Source organism: Muntiacus reevesi, unplaced genomic scaffold, assembly GCF_963930625.1.
Source record: "Muntiacus reevesi unplaced genomic scaffold, mMunRee1.1 SCAFFOLD_170, whole genome shotgun sequence".
NCBI classification, from domain to species: Eukaryota; Metazoa; Chordata; class Mammalia; order Artiodactyla; family Cervidae; genus Muntiacus; species Muntiacus reevesi.
This window is the reverse complement of record NW_027077891.1, coordinates 110031-125426: the sequence shown is the minus strand read 5'-3', so window position 1 is coordinate 125426 and position 15396 is coordinate 110031. Positions and strand designations below refer to the sequence as shown.

Below are 15396 nucleotides of genomic sequence, written 5' to 3'. Positions count from 1 at the left end.
CATAATGCTATTTAGAGATCTGGAGATTATTTATTACCTAACTAATTTGCCTAGGATCACAGTCCCATTGTTTTGTTTAGCCATGTGGCACATTGCATTTTGCACACTGATTAATTTCCATTGTCTCCAAAAGACAAACGCTTGCCTCACTTTTTAGAATCCCTGTTTCATGCTGGAATAAAAGATCAAATATCACGGTGCATAAGATCATGGCCTCACATCATGTTCTCATCCTACGGAGACCTGTTTTTAAGGTATCAGTACTTCCAAATCCTCATTCTCATAATGTGAGCTAAGGACTCTAAAGTCAAATGCTCCTCCACACATCTAAGAAGTAGTTCTTGATCTTCAACTATGTGCATGATTGTACTTTAGGGCCCTTTACACAGAGAGGGAGAAAATTTTGGTTTTCCCCTACAAAATATATGTCTCCTTAGATATCAGATAAGTATCACCCTTTCCAATCAGATGTACAATTGCTTACTGGGTATGGTGTTTCAGTTTTGTAAGATGAAGAGTTCTGGAGAAGGTGGTGGTGGTGATGGCTATACGACATTATGAATGTTTTGAATACATTCAATAGTATGTGTGCTCAGTCACTCAGTCGTGTCCGACCCTTTCTGACCTATGGACAGAACCTGCCAGGCTCCTCTATCCATGGAGTTTTCCAGGCAAGAAAATGGGTGGGTTGCCATTTCCTTCTCCAGAGAATCTACCTGACCACCCATGGATTGAACCCATATCTCAATTAACCACAAGTGAAAAAAAAAAAAGGAAAACAAAACCAGATGTACAGAATTAATAAATATTTATTGTGGAGTTTTAAAAGGAAACAGATAAATACAAAATGTATGTGCCTGCTCTAGGCCCTGAAAATAGAGGCAAAATAAATGTCCCATGGCTTCTAGATCTGTACCATGTACATAGATGTACCATGTCTTCTAGATCCGTTCTAGACACTTCTGCTAATCTACAAATGTTAGATTTATTCTCCACATTCTTTACAATGTGCTCCTGATTATAAAGAAATAGCACAAATAAGATACACCCAACTTAATGTCAAAGTACTTGATTAAGTACACAAGAACTTCCTTAAAAAGTTCACATCTCCATGTGAGCAATTAAATAGGAATATATTTCTTCTGAGATGCAAAAAGCAAAGGAGAAAAGGAAAGATATTCCCATTTGAACGCAGAGTTCCAAAGAATAGCCACGACAGATAAGAAAGCCTTCCTCAGGGATCAATGCAAAGAAATAGAGGAAAACAACAGAATGGGAAAGACTAGAGATGTCTTCAACAAAATTAGAGATACCAAAGGAACATTTTATGCAAAAATAGGCTCAATAAAGGACAGAAATGGTATGGACCTAACAGAAGCAGAAGATATTAAGAAGAGGTGGCAAGAATACCCAGAAGAACTGTACAAAAAAAGATCTTCATGACCCAGACAATCACGATGGTATGATCACTCACCTAGAGCCAGACATCCTGGAATGTGAAGTCAAGTGCGAAAGCATCCCTATGAACAAAGCTAGTGGATGTGATGGAATTCCAGTTGAGCTATTTCAAATCCTGAAAGATGGTGCTGTGAAAGTACTGCACTCAACATGCCAGCAAATTTGGAAAACTCAGCAGTGGCCACAGGACTGGAGAAGGTCAGTTTTCATCCCAATCCCTAAGAAAGGCAATGCCAAAGATTGCTCAAACCACCGCACAATTGCACTCATCTCACACGTTAGTAAAGTAATGCTCAAAATTCTCCAAGCCAGGCTTCAGCAATACTTCCAGATGTTCAAGCTGGTTTTAGAAAAAGCAGAGGAACCAGAGATCAAATTGCCAATATCCACTGGATCATCATTAAAGCAAGAGAGTTCCAGAAAAACATCCATTTCTGTTTTATTGACTACGCCAAAGCCTTCGACTGTGTAGATCACAATAAACTGTGGGAAATTTTGAAAGAGATGGGAATGCCAGACCACCTGACCTGCCTCTTGAGAAACCTGTATGCAGGTCGGGAAGCAACAGTGAGAACTGGACATGGAACAACAGATTGGTTCCAAATAGGAAAATGAGTACATCAAGGTTGTATATTGTCACCCTGCTTATTTAATTTATATGCAGAGTACATCATGAGAAACGCTGGGCTGGAAGAAGTACAAGCTGGACTCAAGATTGCTGGGAGAAATATCAATAACCTCAGATATGCAGATGACACCACCCTTCTGACAGAATGTGAAGAGGAACTAAAACGCCTCTTGATGAAAGTGAAAGAGGAGAGGGGAAAAGTTGGCTTAAAGGTTAACATTCAGAAAACTAAGATCATGGCATCTGGTCCCATCACATCATGGGAAATAGATTGGGAGACAGTGGAAACAGTGTCAGATTTTATGTTTTTGGGCTCGAAATTCACTGCAGATGTTGACTGCAGCCATGAAATTAAAAGACGCTTACTCCCTGGAAAAAGTTATGACCAACTTAGATAGCATATATAAAAGCAGAGACATTACTTTGCCAACAAAGGTCCATCTAAGTCAAGGCTATGGTTTCTCCAGTGGTCATGTATGGATGTGAGAGTTGGACTGTGAAGAAAGCTGAGCGCCGAAAAATTGATGCTTTTGAACTGTGGTGTTGGAGAAGACTTTTTAGAGTCTCTCGGACTGCAAGCAGATCCAACCAGTCCATCCTAAAGGAGATCAGTCCTGGGTGTTCATTGGAAGGACTGATGCTGAAGCTGAAACTCCAATACTTTGGCCACCTCATGTGAAGAGATAACTCGTTGGAAAAGACCCTGATGTTGGGAGGGGTTGGGGGCAGGAGGAGAAGGGGACGACAGAGGATTAGATGGCTGGATGGCATCACCGACTCGATGGGCATGAATTTGAGTAAGCTCCGGGAGTTTGTGATGGACAGGGAAGACTGGCGTGCTGCGATTCATGGGGTCACAAAGAGTCGGACACGACTGAGCGACTGAACTGACTTGCGGGGAGCCGGCCTGACTGCTCAGGCCCCTTCTCGGCCCTGGGAGAGATCAAAGGGTCTCTCTCTGTCCCGCCACCCCTGATTTATTAAAGTGCAAATTGGCCTTTCTCACCTCCCTCAAGGAAATTGCTGCAGCCACCATTTGCCCATTCTCCTGACTCTGACAAGATTATCAAGCTCCTGTGAATCTTTAACTGATTGTAAGACGCCAGTGCCATCCTCTGCTAGTCTTAAAGAGTTGAGATAAAATTCATGAGCTAAAACTAGTGTCTGCAGTTCTGCACGTATGCATGTCTTTGATCTAAAATTTGGTGAGTCCTGTGAGCATATATATGTATGTTACCCCTCAATAAAGTCGTCGGAATCAGTTACAAGCTGACTCCGTCTCTCTCAACCCCATCTTTCCTAGTCTTTGATTTCTCAGGTGCTCTGGTGATTGCGTCCTCGACCTGTTCCTTAGCCGGCTGGCCCGGCACTGACTGACTGACTGATATTTCTTCTGACAAAGAATTTTAACCAGAAACTGGTAACAGTGACTGTCCTGCCCAGAACCAAACTAGGAGGATAGGGCACAGAATTTTGGATCCTGAATTTCCCCATGGTACAAATACAGGACAATCATTCCCTTACCGGACCAAGGCCTGTTCAGTCACCTCCTAAACAGGTGTGTAAACTGTTCTCCTTTCTCCTAGTCTGGCTCACCCCTCCTGTCACCTGCATGATCACCATCCTCCCTCTTGATTCCACCATCCACTATCCACATGGAGGCCAGGGTGGTCCTTAGAACACAAACATGCCACCACCGGCCCCCCATGCTTAGAAATCTCCCCTGGTGTCGCCCTCGGCATGCTCACCAAGTTCCAGCCACACTGGCCTGTGGGAATGACCAGGTCCCTGGGCATCCCACCCTCTTTCAAGACTCAGGGCCTTTGCACATGCTGTTTCCTCCAACAAGAATGCCCTCTGCCCACAATTACTTCCTCACTAAAACCTGCTCTTTCAGGCTTCAGCTGAAATGTCTCTTCCTCGGAGAGAAGTTCCCGGATTTCTCAATCTACTGATGTTTTCAGGACATGATTCTCTCTCCAAGTGTGGTGTTTTCCTTCACGGCAGGTACTCTGACCCGCTTTACCTGCCTTTAACATCTGCCTTCTGTGTGACACTGTTGGGGGCCACAGGGGCAAACCTCTTGATTCTGCTGTTTACAACGGAAACACCTGAGACCTTTATCAGCTCATAACTGCTGAGTGCCTATCTGTTGCATGAACAAATGAAGGACCTGGGAACCTGAGTGCAGGACTTTCCATTTCCCTTACATTTACTGCAGACCTCTTGCACACCAGTTCCTCGTTCATCAGCATCTATCCTTAAATAGTCACTGCAAAGTGTTCCTACTGTTCTGTGTACTCCACACACCCTAACAACACGATACTGATTTCTACGCCCAACTAACTGATGAAAACACTACCGAACAAGGCCAGGGACGAAATCTCAAGTTGCAGACATACTTCTCTGCAGGATGAGCTCTCAATAACTCATTTTTCCTCCAGCAGTCAGTAGTCTTGTGTCTTATTCTTCACCCAATCACAGGTCCTCTGAAGTCTGTTGTTCAGCTCAAATTCTCCTCTGTGCCCACTCCCATGCTTGGCTCTGAACAGTCTGCAACTCCAGAACCCTCTAGCCTACCAAGCTGTAGTGTTCTGCAGCACGAGTTCCCAGCCCACTTCACTCAAGCGTTCGGGAGTCACTGTTACTCCTGCTAAATTTGCAAACTGCCTGTTCTCCCGTTAAACCCACTAAGGCCTCACCTGATGAAAACAAGCAGTGGAAACAAGACACTTCACTTGTCAGGTCTGTTACTTGCTCCTGGGTCATGTCTTTTGGATCCACCCTAATTACTTTTAAGTCATACCAGTCAATCAAGAAGCATTTATCCAACACCTACCAGGTTCCAAGCACTATTTGGTCCCTAGAGACATAACAATCATTAACACAAATCCACTCACACTGCCCCCTCCTCCCCTGGGCCCCGAAGGAGGGAAGGGCTGAACACAGCTGCCCGGGGGCAGAGCCAGAGGCTATGGGCACCACCCACGGGCTGGGCGGTAGGCCTAGGGAGGCCAGAGAGGGGAGAGAGCTCCAGGCAGAGGAGTGACCTCTGTGAAGATGACCCGAGACGGCACAAGCCCTGGGACTCAGCCCAGGATTTTAGGCTGGACAGTGACGACCGAATCAGTGGCTGAGGTTGAAGGGGCTTTCCAGGCCCAGTACCAACCACAAACACCCAGCCCTTCGGGGCGGTCCGTCCCATCCCCTCTCACTTCCTTCGCCAGGCCCTGGAGCCCGATGGTCTGGCAGACCAGGGCCAGCTCCTGCTCTGTGAGGTGGCCGCTGCTGCCCACACCCAGCTCTTCCCAGAGGCCCCGGACCCGGCTTTCGAGGGTGTCGAAGGAGAGGCTGCGGGGTTTCCGGGGGCTCCCGAAGACCTCAGAACCCCAGGTTGGCAGCTGGCCTGAAGCAGGGGAAACACACCAAGGCGGTACTTCACTCTGAAATCAGATGGACTGACAGATGGGCAGACAGACACGTGGGAGAGTCAAGCTTCCGATGGTGGCTACACGGGGCTCACCAGCAGTTCTTCCAACTTAATTCTATGCAAAAGTTCACAATAAAGGGGGGACTCTGCTGCACGTGGGGAAGGCATTTTCTGAAGGGAGCCTACAGAAGCTGTAGCACTAGGAGCACGCCTATAAGGTTTGTGCTTAGAATAAAAAGTCCAGGTTTAAAACATTAATGTCTAGAAGGTCTTCAAACCTGCCCAAAGCAAAGAGCACAGTCCAACGAAGGTCAATGACCCTATCCCTGGGGCAGCCTCTCGTCCTGGCTTCATCTACCTGTTTGTTCTTGCCCAAATATATCTTGTTTTTGTAATATTTATTTGACTGCTCTGGGTCTTGGTTGCTGCACGTGAGATCTTTTTAGTTGTGGCATGCAAACTCTTAGTTATAGCATGGGGCTCTACTTCTCAGACAAGGGATGGAACCCGGGGTCTCTGCAATGGGAGTGCAGAGTCCTAGACAATAAATCACCGCAGAAGTCCCTGGCCCAACTATTTGAAGGCAAATCCCAGCTGCCGTGTACTCACCCCTGAGTGTTTCAAATGTACTCCTGACCCCAGTGTGACGATGGCCCTACAACCCAACAACGACGTCCCAGTTCTCTACCCAAGTCTCCCGACGGCTGATTTCTTCAACTCAGCATTAATGCAGAATCCTCCCTGTGTGTGTGGTTACTCCCCCAGAGTTGCTGGATCACCTCCCACCCACCCCCCATTCCCCGTCCTCATGGACCTCCATCCCTAATATCTCCTGTAAACAGGAACTTAGCACCAAAGGGTAGTTTAGATGCAGGTTGAGTGTTATCTTTTTTATTTTTTTCTCCCAGCAAAAACACCCCAAGGTGGGCTGTCTCCATACCACCTCACATCAGGAGCCATAAGTGTCTTTGAGATGCAGACTCAGCAGCGAGTCCGGGTGACAGACGGCCAGGTTTCATAGCCTTTCTAGGTTAGCCAGGTGGCTTTCTGAGGTTTCTGAAGCTTGGCCACAGAAACACCCTTTGGGAGAGGACAGACCTTGGGGTGGCCACAAAGAGCTCTCTTTAGATAAGCAAGGCTTCAAAGCAGAGCTCCCTCCACGCCCAGACTGCACCACCCTGCCCGACACAGGACGAGGGTCCCCTGCACCTGACCAGACCCCGGCTCTCGGTCAGTGGTCTGGAGCTCTCCAGAGAGGAGTCACCTTGGCGTTTACTGTGATAACCCAACTAATAACCAGAAAGTCCTTTCCTGAGGAATGCTAGGCTTCCTTGCTCATGAATGATGCTGCTTTTCGGCTTGAGGAAAACACAAGGGGAGGTCCACTTCCAAGACAGCTTCCAGCTTAAAACATCTGAACGTTCTAGGTAAAAATGGAAAAACGGGACTTCTCTGATGGTCCCGTGGTTAAGAATCCACTTTGCAATGCAGGGGACTCGGGTTCGATCCTTGCTCAGGGAACTCAGATTCCACGTGCTGTGGAGCAACTAAGCCTGTGGCCTGCAACTAGAGAGGAACCTGAGCACTGCAATGAAAGGTCCCAAATGACGTATGAAGATCCTGCAGGCTACAGCTGAGATCTGAGAGCCAAATAAATACATTTTAATTTAAAATTAAATAAATAAACAAAGGCAGGAACCAAGAAGAGGGAAAAGCAATTCTGACACCAGGGCGTGTTCTCAGGGCTGGCAGAGAAGGTGAGTAAGTCCTGTAAGGTCTGACGTTAGTGTCTGTGCACGAGTGACAGTTCTTACCTGGATGGAAAGAAGAACCCCAAGCTGTCTCTGGGGAGAGAGCTCAAAATCACTCAGTGAATAACCTCCCCGGAGCCCTTCCTCTCGTCCCCTGGATTTACTCTGAGTCCAGTTAATTTAGGAAGTGATTTTTGGACACAGAGAGGTCCACCTGCCTCACCCAGCAGCACAGACACGTGGTTCAGTCGGCTGACCTCCCCACGCTCAGCGCTGAGCCAGCAACAGCCTCGGCCCCGAGGACCACAGTCTGCACGGTGCTCAGCACCGGTGCAGACCTCTCACTCAGGAGAAGCCCCAGGTCAGCTCTGGCCTCCCGCTGGAGCCGTGGTCCTGCACCTTCTGCCCTGTGACTCACTCTGGTGAGAGGCGTCCTTAAGGAGCCCGCACACCCGCGTGCTGGTGCACCCAGCGTTGCTGAGCACACCTGTGACTGCCTTCCGGGAGCTCCGCCAGGCTCCCAGGACCAGAGCCACGTCTCGCCCTCCACGTGGGGCACAGTCAGGGCCTCTGGTGAGGGGGGAGGCTGCTGGCCCAGGCCTGGCACGTTAGGAAGGAGTCCCCTGGCCCAGGCCTGCCGGTCGCGAGGATCACTGTGACCCTAGCCAAGCAACTAGCTTCTCTCTTAGCCAGCAGTCCCTGCCCAAGGGTCTGACCTCAGGAACCTCAGAGAGACCACCCACACTGGGCACCTCCCAGGAAACTCTCCTTCGCTGGCAGCCTGCTGCCTGACAGCCCAGCACTGAGCAAAGGGGGCACTCACCACAAGGCCAGGCTTTACCTTGGGCTTCAGACAATTCATTCTGAGGCTCCTTCGCACTGTCGGCTTCTTCATCATACTAGAGACTGTGGAAAATAAGAAAGAGAAGGACATCAGCCACGATTAACCCGCAGGGGTGGACTGCCCCGTGGATGTCCTTTCTGACATGAAGGCCCGAAGGCTCCTGCAGTGGACAGCTCAAGGAGTCTCAGTGGGGGCCCCGGAGGCATCCATCACGAGCCCGCCAAGTTGTGCAGGGTGAGCCTTGGTCCAAGTGCTGGACGCGGGTGACTGTGGCTGTGGCACACCTGCCCTTTCTGCCCTCAGCCGATTAACCTTCCCCTCCTCCTGCAGGGCCAGGGGAGGGGGGTGGTAGTGAAGAGGGGTGGCCCGCGGCCCCCGTTTCTGAAAGAGGATGCTCTGTGGCCAGAGCTGCCCTGCAGACAAAGAGACCCAGAGACACCTTAAAACCAAATGTAGGTCCTCAAATAGCTGCTCTTCCAGCTATGAGATGCCCTCTCCCATCCTCCTGTGTCATGTCATGTGAGCAGTGACTGGGGGAGGTGCCCAGGGGGGTCCACCCACCTCCAAGCTTTCCAGGGATGTGAAGCAGCAGAGCTGGCTTCTCACACTGGGTCTGACCGACTGCTCCAGTAAATCCGGGGCTCCACCTGCAGCGCCACAGGGCTCGGGCTGGCTCTGACGGCCGTACCACTTAGAGCCGCTCACGTATTTTGGGGGCACTGCCCAGGAGGCAACTGGAAAGAAAATGGGAGGTGTGTGGGGTCTTTAAAACAGACCCTGAACCCACTTGTGCTTACGAAGATGCAGATTCGGAGGTGCGATCTGGCTCTCGGGGACAGACAGAGAAAACGTCAGAAGAACACAGGGACGGGCCAACGTGGGGCCGGGGCTGAGACAGCTAGGGTGGGAGACAGGACTTTCCATTGTAAAGTCTCAGTGTTGCTTCACTGTTTCCAAGCAAAATATGCTTTTGCTATGTGATAGAAAACTAATTCAAAAATTTAGATTTTTACACAAAGAAATAACCTTACAACAATCCAAGTGCTCTAGAGACCAGAAGGTCATTTCCCACCCGCCTGACCCCACTTCAACACAGCACCCCACGTGCACAGGACACAGAAGGCAAGGACCTCAGCACAGCCAGGCAGGCTCAGACTCGCATGGGTCGAAAGTCGGGGGCAGAGGCAGGTGCGGACTTCGGCTAGGGATCCATGAGGCTCCCTCAAGCCCTATTACACCCCTGCACTTCCTTCTTCCCTCCTTACCTGCCCACATCTGCGGACCAATGGGGACTCCACAAGCAGAGAAGAAACAACTCTGCCTCTGCAGGATCTGAGTGGCCAGAGAGACTGGGGAGTGGGGGTGTGGCCTGGGCTGTGACCAGGAGAGAACGCGGGTTCGAAGGGAAGCACCCAGAAGGGGCCAGCTGGAGAGAAAGGCAAAGGGTCCCAGGAAGCAAGTCCAGGCCAGGAAAAGAGACCGTTGCACACAGGTGGGTCATGGTCCCAGGGACTACCTACCACCTCGTCTCTCTCCTCCTCACCCGAAAGTGGCCCGTAGCCTCTGACCTTGGGAGCATCAGAGGAGGAGGCTGGGTCCAACCGGGCCTCCAGGAGAAACAGTGACGCCAGCGATGCACAGAAACTGAGGACAAGGAAGGAGTGGGGGGTAAGATGCCAAGTTCCATGTCACAGAGGACATCTAGGGCAGGAGGACCATGTTCCTGGACCCTGTGAGGTTATCATGGGCAGGGTCTGGCCCTGTAAACTCTCCCCACGTGGGAACTCCCGGGGATGCTGGAGAGGAGGAGCCGTTCCCACTGACAGGGAGGAAACGGGAGGCTTGAGCACCCCATGCAGGGAGCAGGGGCCTGCGTGCAGGCTCCGCACCTGCTCTGGTTTCTGTCTACACACAGGCTGTGGCTGGTTGCTGAGCGGGGAGCAACGGGAAGAGAAAGGCCATGTCAGTTGGGAGTGGGCAGTGGGGACACACTCGGGAAACCAGGGGCGCCTGACAGCACGTGGACCCCCGCCTGGGGCTCAGCCACTCGCCGCTCACTGGAGGTCGTGACGCAGCACCACGTCTGTGCCCTTGGCCTGAGTGGGCTCCTGCCTCTCCCCTCCTGAGATCCCCCGGTCCGTGTCCAGAGGCCCACCTGCCCTTGATGTGGTGCCCCCTTTCTTCATGGTTTTGGCTGCTCAGCCCTTTCCTCAGAGCAACAAGACATCCAGAAATCACACACATTAGGACCAGTTAATAATGTTCTCTGAAAGTGTCACCTCCTCCCTCCACCAGGGGGAAATGCGCCTCCAGAAAAGTGTGTCCACGGGGCAAATCAGGCCAGGAGGGGGCAGCCTCTCACCACCCACAGGGCACAGAGCTGTGGCCTCTCAGTGGGAAGGTCCAGTCCCCACCCGCTGCCCAGACGGCCGCAGACCACAGGGTCAACCGCGCCTTGTGCCTCCTGTGTGTGCGTATTTATTCATAGGAGCAGAATGCCAAACTCTACAAGTGAAAAATACATTGGTTTGGGATCTCCCTGGTGGTCCAGTGGTAAGGACTCTGCGCTGCCAATGCTGGGGGCAAAGGTTCAATCCCCAGTCAGGGAACTAACATCTCACTATGCTGAGAGGCATATCCAAAAGATTAAACAAGCAAAAAAGAAGACAACAAGAACATTCTGGTTATGTGTTCTGTGATGGCCTTCACCGAAAGAGCAGAACTGCTGAGAAGCAGAATGTTCTTCAAAACCCCAGCCATTTGGCCCCAGGTGCCACGCACCTTCCTGGAGCATCAAAGCGTGTGTTTCCAATCGTGGCATGAGTCGCTGGGAAGGACCAGCAGGCAGATTAGAAAGCCGGAGAGAGGGATGCTGTGGACTGGCCGGGGAAGCAGGGATGAAGCCCATGGGGGAGACCGCGAGGGTGGCCCGCATGGGAAGCACACAGCCCCGGAGGGCGGGGGCAGGGCTCGCTGGGCTCTCACAACAGGGGCCGCCCGTGAGCACCAGCCCTGGCCGAGCCTCCTCAGGCAGGCCTATGACTGACCCCCCCACTGACTGGGTAATTGAGCAAAGTCTGAAAATTGAAAGAAGAGAAAAGCACAGAACAAAACAGGGGTTGTTAGGGAAAAGTACCAGTCACGAAGAGGACACAAGTTACCACTCACAGGAGTTCCAGCACAGAAAAGGGAGCGATGACACGGGCGTGGCCTTTCTCAGGCACCTTCATGCCCAGGGTCACACGATCACACCCCAAGTCCGGAAAGGGAAGTGGCCTTCTTCCCACCTCAGGGAAGAGAAACGTGAGACAAAGCAACCAATGACCAGACCCTTCAGGTCCCAGGGCGGCTGTTGACAAGCTGGCTCCTACCTCTGGTTAGACTCCTCCCCCGGTCAGACTCCTTTACTCCTTTCCCATCAGGCCCCACCACCTTATCAGACTCCTCCCCGGTCAGGCTCATCCCCCTGGTCAGACTCCACCCCCTTATCAGACTCCGCCCCCTTATCAGACTCCGCCCCCTTATCAGACTCCTGCCCCATCAGCCTCCTCTCCCCCAGGTCAGGGCTCCCACATGGCTCCAGCCCGGGGCGGTGGGATACCAACCAATTTCAGCCCCAGGGGAGGCTGCAAGTGTTTCCCCAAGGGCCTAGCTCCAGACTGGAAAACCTCACCTGAGTAATGGGAACGATCAGCCACAGGATTTCAGGGGTAGGGGGCACTGGGGGGCTCACTGGAATCTACATGAAAGGTACATAAGCCCCAAACCTCCCAATGGCACCTGCTGCCCCAGTCATGCGCCTGCTCCTGACCAAGGCCCCTCTCGGGGTGTGGGAGCAGACCAGGGGCCTGTGTGGGGCAGATGCCTCGAACCCCTGCACCGTGGGGGAGGAAGGGACCCGCTGGCCACTGCACTCTCCCTCCCAGCACTCCTCAGATGCAGCCTCGACGGGTCATCCGGCCAGAGCACGGCAGGCGCTGTCAAGCCAAGGAGTTGGCCCATCTTCTAAGGAGCACGTCCGCCATCTCCTTCCCATTGGACCCACAGGCCACACCTCCAAGCGGGCCTCCCTCCAGAATTCTCCCTCCGCTCCTGACCAGTATCAAAGCCCCTCTTCACTTGTTTTGAAATATTACCTTTGTTCCACGGGTCCCACTGGAAACCAGGATTCTAAGAAGTCCGAGGAGCACAGAGCACTATTGTCTGAGACAGAAGACAGGCGGAGGGCTGCCTCAGCTGGTGGCATCCTGCTTGCTCCACCAGCCTCCCAGCCTGGCCAGCACCTTACACCTGCACTGCGCCTTGGATGATCGAATTCTCCCACCTCTCCACACCCACTTTATCTTGTCTACACCGTTCACTGTAAGGACAGCACTAGATAGTACTTGACATTTGTGAGATTGTGACTTATAATAAATATGAATTTGGTCTTCCTGCCATCCCTTGCACAGCCTCTAAAACCCTCGAATTTCCTAAGTGATGAGAGCAACCACACCCAAGTTTATGCTTGGTTTATAAGCTGACTTTGAGAACCACACCTTGAGATGGGCGGGTGGCCAGGGAAACCAACGATGTGATTAGAGGTTGGTACTTTCAGCCCTACCCCTGACCTCTAGGGAGGTCAGAGGCTGGATGTTGAATTCAGTCACTGATGCCCCATCACTGGATCAGTCATGACTGTGGAACGAAACCTCCATAAACCCCAAAAGGATGGCATTCAGAGACCTTCTGGGTTGGTGAACACGGGGAGACTGGGGAAGAGTGAGGCCTGGAGAGTGTGTGGGCCTCTTCCCACAGTCTATGCACCTCTCACCCTGAGTTACAGCCTTTGCAGTAAACTGCTGATCCACTAATGGGTTACCCTGAGCTGAGGAGGCCGTGTGTACCTCCGATTTTTAGCCACTGAGTCAGAAACACAGGTGACAAGCTGGACTTGAGATTGCTGTCTGAAGGCATTGCTGTCTTAGCCTGTGGGGTCTGCAGCTGTGTCCAGGGGCATGGTGTCAGAATGGAGTTGAACTGCAGGACACCCAGTTGGTGTTGCAAAATGGCCTGGTGCGGGGGAAACTACACAGATCTAGTGACCCGAAGTGCCAGGGTATTCAGAAGATTTTGTGCAGTGCAGACGAAAGCACAAGAGTTTTCCCCTTGCAGAACCATTTCACAAATAAGGAAGCCAAAGAAGAAAAAAACCCAGGTGCTCAGTCCATGGTCCCAGTCCATGGAGCTGGGGATCATAGATCTGCTGCATTGTTCAGGTACATCATCATATTCCAGAAGTCACAGAATCACGCAAAAAGAAGTAAAGAAGGCCACAAAGGCCTCTTACCTGACTCCAAAGGCCCACTGTCTTCATCTGAGGAGGCAAGACCAGCCTGTGAGGACAACACAGCCACAAAACCGTCCTTAAATTCCTCGAAGTTAACCTGTGAATTTGAGAAAAGCGGTCAACACTGCTTTTGATAGGCCACATACATAACACACTGGCCTTTGGTGTTTTCTCAGATCTTATGTGCCTTCAGCACTGAGGACATTTATTTTTTCAAATATTTACTTAAGGTTTCAAAAACCTGAAGATATAGTGAGGCAATTAAGAGGAAATCATAAGCCCTTCACCAAAAATCACTGCTAACAACTCCATAAAAGGAAATAAGATAACACAGAAAATAGTGCAGAAAAGAGGCGTCTGATGACCACAAACATTAGCACATAAAGAAATATCCATGCCTTCACTACCCACCAAGAAAGAGAACATGCCAGCACCTAGGCTAGTCCTCCACCAAGGTTCCTTTCCTGATTAAATCCCCCGCCCCTACACCGGGGGGAAAAAAAGCTCTGAACACTCACACATATGTCCTAAGTGTTTCTCTGGAGTATACGCACCAAAGAATGGGATTGCTGGGTCACAGAATATACATTTATATCCTCTTGGCAAATTGAATCTTCTGTCACTATACAATGCTGACCCGCTTCAGTTCACTAATGCTTTTTACCCTAGAGAGTAGCTTTCTTATGGAGCTTAAAAGTTTCATATCAACCAGTTTTACTGTCTTCAAAGAAAACACAAAGCCTGTCTGATAATTTGTGTCTTTGTTATCATTTATTTTAACTCCTTACAAGATATTTTTGTTTTATATAGCCAAGGCTCATTTAGAATTATTCAAATATTCGCCACTTTGTTTTTCACTTCTTCCTTCACTTCTGACCTTCTGCCTGGGATAGTTTTCCATCTATTTGAAATAGATCTTTAAGACTTACGTTTTTCTTGAGTATGCTGGTGCTAAGCTTTTTTAGTGTGATTTTCTGAAATGTTTTCATTTCATTTTGATTCTTTCTTCAGCAAAAATATAATTTATTAAAAGAATATTGGAAATGATCCAGATGTACTTAAAGAAAATGGGTAAATAGACTGTGACTCAGTCAGAAAATGAAAGACGACAACAGGGGAAACAAAAGCACTGGCAGAGACAATGCCTGGACCCTGACCTGCACTCTCTGAACACAGACTGCAGACATGATACTGAGTAAGAGAAGCAGAGTATGCACTGAGCATGTGCTGTGTGTATGTCCACCTGTAGGAAGTTCAGCAACAGGCAAACAAATCTCTGCTGTTCTCATCAAGACAGTGGCAACTGCTGGAGCCAGAGGGACCCCAGGGGCACCTGAGGAGGGATGCAGGATGCTGGGGCCCAGGGCCGCTTGCAATGCATGTTCACTGAGCTGCACACTTCCCAACTCTTTTCTCTGCCTGTGCTTCACCTGACCTCACACAGAAAGAAATCAACGCAGGGATACTTGTAGGTCAAAATGTCACCAGTATGTGCTAGAGAAGCAGGCCTGGGGCTCTAGTTCCAAGCATGCTTCCCACACCTGGCACAGAACTTGAATGAGCACATTTCTACTGCTGCCTCTGAACACTAAATGCAGCTGTTGGCTGTGGAACGTCTCTGCCTGGGTTATACACTATCAGACTTGAAGGTGGACTACTTATAAGTGTGTTTATCTTCTGGCTCCCCACCTAGCATGTGGTCTCACGGCTGACACATTGTAAATACTCAACAAATGTCTACTGGATGTGCTGGTCTCTATAGCCTTTCAAAACTGAGCAGAATTCACCTTCTCAAGGAGACATTCTTTCACCTTTCTTTAAAAAAAGTTTTTTATTTATTTATTTATATTTGGCTCTGCTGGGTCTTCGTTGCTGCAGGCTTTCTCTATTTGTGGTGAGTGGGGACTACTCTTCCTTGTGCTGTATGGACTTACCATTCTAGTAGCCCTCACTGGA

The 15396-nt window shown here is 50.3% G+C and overlaps 1 long non-coding RNA gene across 1 annotated transcript; it reads right to left on the bottom strand.

Moving 5' to 3' along the window:
- Window positions 1-5308: 5308 nt before the first annotated feature.
- LOC136155214 (uncharacterized) lies at window positions 5309-11510 on the bottom strand. Its single transcript, XR_010660724.1, has 4 exons — window positions 11266-11510; window positions 8673-8830; window positions 8109-8173; window positions 5309-5492 (listed from the first exon to the last, which is right to left on the bottom strand). It is a non-coding gene; the product is annotated as an uncharacterized lncRNA (long non-coding RNA).
- Window positions 11511-15396: the final 3886 nt, after the last annotated feature.